Below are 12481 nucleotides of genomic sequence, written 5' to 3'. Positions count from 1 at the left end.
AAAAAAAAAAAACGGAGAGAGGATCTGAATAGATATTTTTCAAAAGAAGACATTCAGGGGAATCTGGGTGGCTCAGTTGGTTATGCATCCAACTCTTGATTTCGGCTCAGGTCATGATCATGGGATCAAGCTCTATGTCAGGCTCCACACTCAGCATGGAGTCTGCTTGTCCCTCTCCCTCTGCTCCTTCCCCTGTTCTCTCTCTCCCTCTCTCAAATAAATAATTAAATCTTAAAAAAAAAAAAAGACATACAGATAGCCAACAGACACATAGGAAGATACTCCACAACATTAATCATCTGGAAAATGCAAATCAAAACCACAATGAGGTATCACCTCACATCTTTTAGAATGGCTATCATCAAAAAGACAAGAAATAATCATTGGCAAGAATGTAGAGAAATGGAAACCTTTATGCACTGTCAGTAGGAATGTAAATTGATGCAGTCACTATGGAAAACAGTATGGACATTTCTTTAAAAAATTATAAATAGAACTACTACATGATACAGCAATTCCACTTCTGGGTATTTATCCAAGGGAATGAAAACACCAATTTGAAAAAAAAAAAATGCATCCTCATGGTCATTGTGGCATTATTTACAATAGCCAAGATACAGAAACAACCTAAGCGCCTACTGATGGAAGAATGAATAAAGAAGATGTGATCTATATCTGTATCTACATATCTATCTATATATCATAATGGGATACTATTCATAAAAAAGAATAAAATGTTGCCATTTGCAACAACATGGGTGGAACTTGAGGGCATTAGGCTAAGTGACATAAGTCAGGCAGAGAAAGACAAATACCATATAATCTCACTTATATGTGGATTTAAAAAAATAAAACAAAACCAAGCTCACAGATAAGAGAACAGATTGGTGGTTGCCAGAGGCAGGGGATGGGGGAAACACAAAATGGGTGAAGGGGATCAAAAGTACAAGCGTCTAGTTATAAAATAAGTCATGAGGATGCAATATACAGCATGGCAACTATAGTTAATACTGTATTGCATATTTGAAAGTTGTTAAAAGAGTAAATCTTAAAAGGCATCACAAGAAAAAAATTTTTGTTAACTATCTGTGGTGCTGGATGTTAACTAGAATTACTGTGGTGATGATTTTGTAATATATACAAACATCAAATCATTATATTATATACCTAAAACTAGTAATGTTACATGTCAATTTAAAAAAAACAAAGCTTTTTTAGAATCCGAGCCCCTAAAGATAACTTGTCAAACTTCCCTTTGAAACGTTCTGTATTACAACTAACAGAACAATTTGTGTGGTTAAACTGTCTATACACATAAGTTTCATTCTGTTTCACAGCCCTTTCAACTATAGCTCACATACATATTCAATTCTCTGGACCCAAGTTATCTATTTGGAAAATGATAGATTCATGTCTGAATCAACCCCAACCTCCCATAAGAAGAACTAAGTTACAATCTGCATTACTTTAACATGGTTTCTGTGATATGAAAACATGAAAAACATTTACAACACAGAATTTAGTTCTAATTACTGAGATGAAAATAATTCAAAAACCCTGAAGAGAAGACTTTTAGCTCTCTAACTAGACATGCACTTAACCAAATTAAGGTAAATATCTCATGTGGCTTGATGATAACTCAAAAATATAAGCGCCTTGATTTAAATACAATTTGCTCAGCAAATTAACAAAATAAAGCACCTATCCCAATCAAATCAATGACATTCCTATATACTAGTGATTGAAAACTAGAACAGGCAAAGTAAAGTGTGATTTCATTTTAAAACTCTTAAATATCTGAAAATTAATTTAACTCAGGACTTCAATTAATTCTAAGAAAATTATATAACCCATAGTTCTAAGTCAGTAAGTATTCATTTACTTAATTCTTTTAAGTTGTATTTTTTTCCCACTGAAAATTCATTTTTAAAAATTTAGGGACAGGGATGCCTGGGTGGCTCAGTTGATTAAGCCTCTGCCTTCGGCTCAGGTCATGATCTCAGGGTCCCAAGATCGAGTCCCACATCAGGCTCCCTGCTCAGCGGGGAGCCTGCTTCTCCCTCTGCCTCTGCCTCTCCTCCCCGCTCATGCTCTCTCTCTCTCTCTGACAACTAAATAAGTAAATAAATAAATAAATCTTTAAAAAATAAAATAAAATAAAAATATAAAAATAAAAATTTAGGGACAGTAACACACACAAAATCTCAACCTGTTAACACAAAAGCTATTTTTATTTCAGAATATTTCCTAAAACTTTGTTATCGTATATATACATACATTTCACATAACTGTAGTAACAGTATAAAATTTTGCCAACTTGTTTTGCTAACGATATAAAACATTAACCATGTTTCTATACAGATATTCTGGGAAAAGTTATCCTTTTTAACACCACAGTATTAACCTCTAGTAATTTACTTAACCACCAATGCTGACATTTAGGCTCTTATCATCAATACTGTCAAAAATTTTCCTTGCATTTTTCCCCTCATTTGGGTTATTTTTTCAGGACAAAGTCCCACATACAGTTCTACTCAGTCAAAATATACAATTTGAGGACCTTGGTATATATAAGTGATTTCTGAAAGTATTATGCTAATTAAAAATTCTGCTAGCATGAGTATACCATGAAATTCACACAAACCTCACCATCTCCAACTACCTTTCTGAATCCTCCCTCATTTAGAGAGATATAAAATGTTCTCTCATAGTTTTAATTTGCATTTGTTTGATCACTTGTGAGATTAAACATTCCCCTTTGTGCTTGTTTTTGAATTTCTTTTTTTTTAAATTTTATTATATTAATCACCATACATGAATTTCTTCTTATGAGAACTTTAAGTTCACACTGGTATTTCATTTATCTACCAGGATACTGAGATTTCAGTTATAAAATTTAATAAGTTCTTTAAATTTCTTATAAATATTAATCTTTGTTACTTAGCTCAAATATTTCTCCTAATCTTTTTGTTTCTTTCATTTTGGTTTTACTAACATTCGTTTGTACAAAAAATCTTATACAATTATTAAACTCTATAAAACACCCACAAGGTTGATAAATATGCTACTGGCTGTAATGCTTATTTTCTTTTTAATCGGCCCGCAGTTTATTTACATCTATGATATTAATGTTTTTTAAATAGGCTCCACACCCAGCATGGAGGCCAACATGGGGCTTGAACTCACGACCCCGAGATCAAGACCCGAGCTAAGATCAAGAGTCAGACACATCTGACTGAGCCACCCAGGTGCCCCTATGATATTAATTTAAATTTAGTTACAGAATTAGAAATTTGTACTAAACTAGACATGCCCTGTCTCATGCTGCTAACTGATGTGAAATAAGATAGGTTTTTTTCATGGTCCAAAGAGATAGGGGGAGAAGAGAGTAAGGTAACTCAAATAATGTGGAAATACTATAAATAATCTGAATACTACAAATTTAACTGTAACATTTACCACAGAAAATCAGTAGAAATGTATAACATTACCTAAAGAGACAAAATGGCTTCCAGGCCTGCAAAACTTGGTTATAGCCTAACTGAAACTGTTAACCTATCTATTTTAAAAGATGAATGCGTCATTCAGAAGAGACACTGGTTAGCCACTCAAACATATGGTGAGAGGAAAAGGTTAAATTTGGCAAGGCCAATTCAAGTACACTCTAGGAGAGCTGTCTGGTACCAGGGGGCCAGTGTATTTCTGCTATATGGAAGGAGGTTAGTATAGAGATAGCTGCCTGAGGCTATCTTCACCTAATGTTATTACATAGTTTAGTCCTAATTAATAAATCCTGTTGTTCAATATTTAGAACGTCATATCTGTTCCCTTTGTTTTCATAGGATCCTTTGCTGCATCCACCACATTTGATATGTGTTCTACCACTATAAGTTAGTTATATTTTCTAGAATTTTTAATAAGTGGAATCAAATAACATGTATTCTTTTTTGTCTTGCTTCTTTTATGTATTGTAATTGTTCTGAGATTCATCTACTTTGTTAGGAGTACAGCTCAGTAGTAGTCCACTATATAGATATACCATAACTTGGTATTCATCTTCCTGTTGATAACCACTTAGGAAAAACCTGGCAGCTTCTTAAAATGTAAAATACCCACCTATCATATGATGCAACTGTTCCACTCCTAGGTATTTATCAAGAAAAAAGAAAGCGTATGTCCATATAAAGACTTGTACATGAATATACATGGTATCTTTATCTGCAGTAGCTTAAAATTGGAAACAGTCCATTTTTACCCATATGTGAATGAATAAATAAATGAATTGTGGTATATCCATAAAATGACATATTACTGAACACTACAAAGGAATAAACTACTGATACACTCAACAACATAGATGAATCTCAAAATAACTAAGCTGAGTAAAAGAAGACAAAAAATGAGTACTTATTTCTTGTCTTCTGTTCTTTTGTTTTTTGTTTTTTCCTTTTCCTTCATTTCATTGTTTTCCTTCTCTAGTTTAAAAAAGAAACACTCTAGGGGTGTTCTGTCAGTACAGCATGTGACCCTTGATCTTGGGATTGTAAATTCAAGCCCCATTGGTGTAGAGATTACTTAAAAATAAATCTTAAAAAAAAAAAAAAAGAAAGAAACACTCTTATTTGTTTTCTTTCATTGGTTATATCTGAAAAGTTTTTACTTTGGTTCACACAGCACATGAACCTTAGAATACTGAAATTCCAACCAAAGCCTCCTGATTTACATGCCACTGTAGGCCAGTACAATACTGTAGTTCTGCCTTGCTTGTTAACCACAAATTAGACATTAGGGTAATGTCCAGTTATCTGTGGGGGATATGTTCCAAGACCCCCAGTGGATGCCTGAAACCAAAGACAGTACTGGACCCTGTATATATGTACCATGTATTATAATATATGTAAACATATATGTAGTGTTCATATTATATATATATGTTGTTCACACCCTTGAACAACATGAGGCTTGGAGAATGCAATTGAAAAATCCATGTACAACTTTCGACTTGCCAAAAACTTAACTACAAATAGCCTATTGTTGACTGGAAGTCTTACTGAAAACATACAGTCTATTAACACATATTTGATGTATTATAGGTGTTATATACTGTATTCTTATAATAAAGTGAGCTAGAAAAAAATGTTACTAAGAAAATCATAAGTTAGAGAAAATACATTTACTGTACTGTACAAAATCCACATATGAGTGAACCTACACAGTTTAAACCCATGCTGTTCAGGGGTCAACATACTATATTTTTTCTGTACATACATACCTACCTATGATAAAGTTTAATTAATAAATTAGGCATAGTAAGAGATTAATAAGAATAATAAAATAGAACAATTATAACAATATATTAAAAGTTATGTGAATGTGATAACTTTCTTTCTCAAAATATCTTATTGTACCGTACTCACTTCTCTTCTTGCAATGATGTGAAATAAAAAAATGCCTACATGATCAGATGAAGTGAGGTGAATGATGTAGGTATTGTGACGTAGTTATTATGCCACTAATGACCTCTGATGCTGCATCAGGAGAAGGACCATTTGCTTTTGGACTGTGGCTGACCACGGGTAACTGAAACCACGGAAGTGAAACCACAGATAAGAGGGAACTACTGTGGGGGTGCCTGACTGGCTCAGTCAGTGAGCGTGCAACTCTTGATCTTGGTGTTGTGAGTTTGAGCCCCATGCTGGGTATAGAGAGTATAAAAATAAAAATCTTAAAAAAAAGGTGGGGGGAGAACTACTATATTATTATTACTGTTTCCTTCCACCAATGTTGGCTTAGATTTACTCATGTTTTCTTTATTCCCTTTTCTTCTTTTATTTCATACCTTCCTTTTAGGAGCATTTTCCTTCTTGAAGTATACCATTTAGAACAGTATTTATTAAAGTGTGGATAGTGACCTACTGGTTTCTCTATGCTTGGCATTCTACAGCTGGACAACAGTAAGATGTATTTCTTTTTATTTACCCTGATTGAGATTCACTGGGTTTCTTAAATCTGACAATTGTGTCTTTCATCAGTTCTGGCAAAATTTTAAAGGCAAGTACGAATATTGCCTCATTCTTATTCCATGTTTTCTTTTTGGAACTCTTGATTAGATCATCTCATGATCTTTTATTTTCAGTAACTTTTTTCTCTATGGATGGTCTTCTGTGTAGTCTCTTTTTAACTGTGCCTCATATGCTGGTTTTTTTTTTTTAAAGATTTTATTTATTTTTTAGAGAGCGAGCAAGAAACAGCATGAGAGGAGAGAGGGTCAGAGGGAGAAGCAGGCTCCCTGCTGAGCCGGGAGCCCGATGTGGGACTCAATCCCAGGACCCTGGGATCATGACCTGAGCCGAAGGCAGACGCTCAACCATCTGAGCCACCCAGGCGCCCCATATGCTGGTTTAACACACCATTTAATCTTTAAGTTCTGTTATAATTTTCATTTCTGATATTCGAATTGGTTCTTATTTTAATGTGCCTGGTTACTTTTAAGTGCTATTACTATTTATTTATATTTTAGAATCCCTCTTTTATTTATTAAACATTAAGTACTTATTTTATGTATTAGATATTTCTAACAGCTGAAATGTCTGTAGATCTGTTTTGTTTATGGTTCTGCTCTTCGTTCATAACATTTTTTTTCCCTTGTTATGTTCTGTGATTTATTTTTATTTTTTTGTTATCTTCATTGCCTTTTTTTTATTATGTTTAATTAGCCAGCATATAGTACATCATAAGTTTCTGATGTAGTGTTCAATGATTCATTAGTTGCGTATAATACCCAGTGCTCACCACCACACATGCCCTCCTTAATACCCATTATCCGGTTACCCCACCCCCACCCCCCCTCCCTTCGCTGAACAGGAAGAAATCAGGGAAATCAGAGAGGGAGACAAACCATGTTCTGTGATTTTTAAAAAATGAGTAAGAGCTTATTTGTTAGAATTTTAATGATGATACTTTGACAACTGGGTTGTTAACTCCCTCCACGGAGGATTTTTAATTGTTTCTGCCAGGTACTGAAAAGTGTTAGAGATCCAGGTCCACTTTAAATTAAAATTCTCTATTTGTGGGAGACCATGAAAATAGGCCTTTAGGGACCAGGAAAATAGTATAAATTAAGGCCTCAAATCCAAGTGAATGTGAGCTGGTAACCAGGTATTAGTAGGAAAGATTTTACTTTATTTTTGTTTACTTAATTTTTTTAGCAATCTCTACACCCAACGTGGGGCTTGAACTCACCACCCTAAGATTAAGAGTTACATGCTCTTCTGACCAAGCCAGCCATGTACCCCAGTAAGAGAGATTTTAACTCCACCCAGAGCTGTCTGCCTCTCCAAGATGGTCTCTGATGAGGCTCCCTACCCTTTGCAGAACCCAAGGAATTTTCCAGTCCCCATCCCTTTCCCTGCACAAGTTTCTAATGCCAACAGAAAGCCATGTATACCCCCAAAGTATTTAGTGACTTCAGCACTTGCTTACCCCACAGGATGTATTTGTTCTGTTTCAAGCCCCCAAAAGCTTCCTTTATCTTCTTATGGGTTCATCCATTCATAATAAAGGTTTTTTAAATACTGAATCTAGTGTTTAAATATTTGGTGGAGGGAGGGATTCAAGAACTCTTGTCTATCATACTGTTGGAAATGGAAGTCTATTTAATATTTCTGCCATTGCTTTGTGAAATTTAAATCAGGATATTATATTTATTCCTGATAATTTTATTTTAGTCTGTTACTGTAATCTATGAATCTGTCAAGAACATTTATATTCTTGATTGAGTTGTTATATTAGCTTACCTTAGAAGTTGTATATCATCAGCAAATTTGTTTCAACTTTCTTAGCCTTCACCAAAGTCACTGATCAACACAGCTTCTGACAAAAAGAAAAGCTTCAAAATTAATTTTTAAATTCTTATAGCAAATCCAATATAATTTCTTACTGTTATCAGGTACACAGAATTATAAATTAAATTTCCATCATTATCATATATAGATAAACCAAATTAAAACAGGAAAATCCCTCTACCCCCATTACTTCAAGCACCAGAACTTTTAGGAAAGATTTTAGTGTTGAACTGAATGAAAATATTTTATCACTGGGGAAACCAGTAGTAGTGTGAAGGGGTGGCTTGGGTGAAGGGAGCCCTAGCACCCCCAAAATCTCCATTAGCACTCATCTTCCACAGGAGGAAACATAACTTATTAAAATAGTATCTTAAAGGCCAATTTTTATAAAAAGGCTGTGCAAAGCTTAGAAGAGCTTTTAAGTATCATAAAAGGAAGCTTTGAAGGGTTTTGTTTTGTTTTCTTTTCTTTTCACAGCATCATTAAATCCCATGACTACCAGATTTTTTTTCTTTTCTGCTTTGAAATACTTTTAGTTTGGGTCTTTTACTAATTTCAGTCATCAATGGCAACTTTTGTAAAATTTTTATCTCCAACATCAATATAAGGATATGTGTATGTGTGTTTACATTTCCCCATCAGAAATAAGAGAAAACTTACACTTCTCTCCTTTAGTGCATTGCTCTTGCATGAAGAAAATATGAACCACTGACTTAGGGTCTGCATATTTATGTATTTTCTGAGCAGCAACTACTGGTTTAAACAGAACATTTAGCTCCTGATGTTCTTTCTTCTCAATATTTGGTGTATATCCTGCAATAATGTAGTAGAAAAAGCACACGCTCTGGAATCACATAGATCTGGGTTTAAAGGTCAACCTCCCACTCAGTAACTGTCTAATCTGAAGCAAATTACTTAACCTCTCTGAACCTCTTAAGAATAAAATATCAGAGATCAGAGTCTCAGTGGGTATCTGCAAGAGTCAAATGATAGATATATATATATACATAGTGCCTGACCCAGTGCCGTATAAAAGGTACTGTTATGTAGCTGTCCTGGGTATTTTTGTACTTCACTTCCACTTTGCTCAATCTGTCAAAGAACTTTCCAGACTACATTTTCTTAATTTACAGCCTTGATGAACTTCTGTGGTTTGTTCAACAATTATTGACATTTTGCAACATCTATTTTGCCCAAAACTATACATATAATACTTTAAAGATAGCAATATAACAATAATAATGTTGAATACACCCTGCTAAGAAAATACAGTCCCAAGTCTAGGTTCTAGAATTACTAGAAATTGTTCCTTTTCTTGTATGGTTATGACAACAAAATGCTATATAGTTATGTACATTTGTTTCCATTCCTTTTTAGATTTCTCTTTTTGTTCTACTTTTTAAATTTAACTTTTGAATATGTAAACATACATGATTCAAAGATCAAACTGTATAAATAAATTATGAGAAATATCTCTTCCATTGTTGGCACCTTTCCCATTCCCTCCTTCTACCTATAGATTACTGTATATATTATTCCACGGGCTTTTGGTTTTTTCCCACTTCATAATACATTCTGCAGATCATTCAATGTTGTTGGTACATGCAGACTTCCTACATTTTCTTTTATGATTTCTGGGGGCAAGAGTGACTTGGAAGGGGAATGGAGATTATTCCATTGTTGGATGAACTTTAGTTACCTAGTCCCCTATTAATGAGCATTTAGGTTGTTGCCAATCTTTTGCTAATACAAGTATTGGTGCTATGAGTAACTTTTTAGAAATGCCAGTTTATATTTTATGTCAATGTGTCTTTAAAACAGATTCCTAGAAGTTAGGTGCCTGGATCAAAAAGTAAATGCGTATCTAATTTTGTTGGATACTACCAAATTCTCTCTCAAGCTTTGTGCTTTTGTATCCCTACCAGCAATGCATCAAAATGCCTGTTTCCCCATAGCCCACAGAGCATTATTACGTAATTTTGGATTTTGGTGAGAAAGGCTTGAGTGTAGCTGTAATTTTTAATATAGCTTTAATTTGTATTTCTCTTTGTATGACTTAAGTTAAACATCTTTCATATGCCTGTCATCTGCATTTCTTTTTCTGTGAACTCTCATATCTTTGGCCCATTTTCTATTGGGTTGCTGGTCATTTGCTTTGACTTCGAGGTTAGTTTCATTAAGGAGATTAGCTCTTTGTGATAGAAGTTCAAATATTTCTTCCTACCTTGTCATTGGCCTTTTTGCTTTGCTCATGGCACTTTTCATCATGTAAATTTTTTTTTTTAGTATATTGGAACTTATCAAGGTTTTAATTTTTTTCTGGGATGGAGTCATAGTGCTAAAATCCTTGACTTATAATTTCATAGACTTTAAATATGTTGTTCCATGGTTGTTTTGTTTTGTATGTTGCTGTTGAGAAATTTGTTCCTAATGTCTTCTCTCCACCTGGAAGCCCAGAGGAATTTTTCATTATCTTCAATGTCCAATAGTTTTATGACTCGTATTGGACCATTCTAGAACAATTTTTATATTACACAATGAGCCTTTTCAAAGTAGATTTGAGTCTTCTGTTACTTCCAGAATGTTTTCATGGATTGAAGTTTAAATATTAGCTCTGCTATTGTTTTTCTCTTCTTAGGAACTCTAATTTTTACATATTGTCTGTATCATTCACTTTTTCTTTTTACCTTTCTTTGTTTAATTTCCATTCTTTTGGCTATCTGCAAGTCTTTCCTCAATATCTCTTACATTCAGTAAATCTATTCTCCCTTAGGTATCTTGGATGTTAGCTTCCTTTTGAAAGTTTTTTTTTCATTTTACTTCCTGAGTTCAGTAAATTTACTTTTCATATCTTCCTCTTTTTTTCCATTTATTTTGGGGTTCTGAATTTGTATTTGAGACCTTATTTCTGCAAATGCTTGTTCAGGTAGGAGTATTATGCTGTGGTTTTCTTTAGCTCTGTTGAATAACCGTTTTCATCTGCTTTATGGTCACATTTTTTCTGGTGCGTTTCCATTATATAATGTAATGCTGTATGGCTCATTTTTATTTTTTTCCTTACAACTTAGTATGTAGTTATAACATAGTCCATTTCCCCATGTATTTATGCCACCCTACTAGGAAGAGATTTGTTTTGTTTTACATTGCATGGATGTACTGCAGTTTTTAAAAACCCATTCTCCAATTAAGAGACAGCTAGGTTGTTTCCAGTTTTTGGTGATTACAAATACAACTGCTATAAATATCTGCAGAGAAGTGATTATAGGTTTCATTTCACTTTTCATGAGAAAAGCATGTAACAGTCTTTGGGGATATGCAAACTAAAATCATAATGAGATGCCATTACATATCCCATATGATGGCTAAAACTAAAAAAACAAAATCACTGGTGCCAATTGCCGGCAATAAAGAGAAGCTAATGGAGCTCTCTTACCTTGCTAGTAAACTTCAACCTAGGAGTGGGATTGCTAGGTCACATAATAAAGGTATGTTTAATTTTATAAAAAAACTGTCAAACTGTCTTCCAAATGGCTGTGGTATTTGCATTCCCACCAGCAAGATCTGAATCCTGTTGCTATGCATCCTGGCCAGCACTTGATATTTTTTTCTTTCTTCCTCCCTTCCTTTCTTTTTCTGGGAGGGGGGGAGGGGAGGGGGCATTCTAAGAGGTTGCATAGTGGTATCTCATTTCATTTCCTCAATTACTATTCTATACTTTTCTCATTTAACACAAAATGGTGACCTTTTTCCAATGTCATTAAATAGCCTATATCACTAAACAGCTTTTGAAAATATTCCTTTTAATAGGCTGAAATATATCTATCATGATGGATGTGTAATAATTTATAAAATTATAAATATAAAAACCATTCTTCTACCATTGGTTATTTTTTTATTTCCAATTATTCCCAAGTATAAAATTACACTGTGATCATAAAGCTTTGACTCCATCTCCATTTCCACACAAGTTTCCTTACAAAAGGGTCAAAGAGTATACATAGTTTTGTCTTGAAGCATTATGACAAATTGCTTGTTTAAATGTTTATTTCTTTAATTACAAGTTAAATATTTTTCATGTAAACAATTTGTGCTTGCTCTTTTGTGATCATGAGTTCATGACCTTTTTGTCTTATTTGTTGATTTGTAAGAGATGAATACACTCTCCAAAGGTACGGATACTGCTTTACATGTAAAGCAAGCTAGGCCCACCACTGACCTCCCCATCCAATTCTTTATCCTATTTGAAATATGAAATATACTTCAAATGAGCAAACATGCATGCAATACCAACTGCATGCAAACTTGTTGGTGACTCAGGAAGGAGTCTTGCCTTCCATAGAATTATTTTGTTTGTCACAGCCTGAGAGAAACAAAGTAATATAAGATATGCTTAAATGAAGAATTTGAGTATATGGCAAGAAGAGGTTGTGATTAAACCTGTCTATACTCCAAAAAGGAAGTTAAGCTAGGCATCAATGACTTTCAAAGGTAACTGTGGGCAGTGAGAACCATTACAGAGAGAAAAGGAAAGTACAAAGTAGTCCCTAGGTCTGCAAATGATACAGGCCACAATCATAGTATTTCAGTGTCACAAGCTATGCACCTTACTCCTCCCAAATCTAACTGTGGGAACCTAA

The 12481-nt window shown here is 34.0% G+C and overlaps 1 protein-coding gene across 11 annotated transcripts in view; it reads right to left on the bottom strand.

Annotated features, from left to right (window-relative positions):
• CAB39L (calcium binding protein 39 like) overlaps window positions 1-12481 on the bottom strand; it is a 112543-nt gene that overhangs the window by 95743 nt on the left and 4319 nt on the right. For 5 of the 11 annotated variants that reach the window (XM_081815446.1, XM_081815450.1, XM_031032084.2 and 2 more), the window contains exons 2-3: window positions 8505-8657; window positions 7797-7872 (exon numbers count right to left, since the gene is read on the bottom strand). The gene's annotated coding sequence lies outside the window, so the exon portion shown is untranslated. Of the gene's footprint in view, window positions 1-7796; window positions 7873-8504; window positions 9376-12481 lie in introns of those variants that run through there. The other 6 variants (XM_081815451.1, XM_081815448.1, XM_031032086.2 and 3 more) reach the window with 4 other exon arrangements.

Source organism: Leptonychotes weddellii, chromosome 3 (genome assembly GCF_054177405.1).
Source record: "Leptonychotes weddellii isolate Sample4059 chromosome 3, ASM5417740v2, whole genome shotgun sequence".
NCBI lineage: Eukaryota > Metazoa > Chordata > Mammalia > Carnivora > Phocidae > Leptonychotes > Leptonychotes weddellii.
Note: the sequence above shows the minus strand (reverse complement) of the source record. Positions and strands in the feature narration are given on the sequence as shown.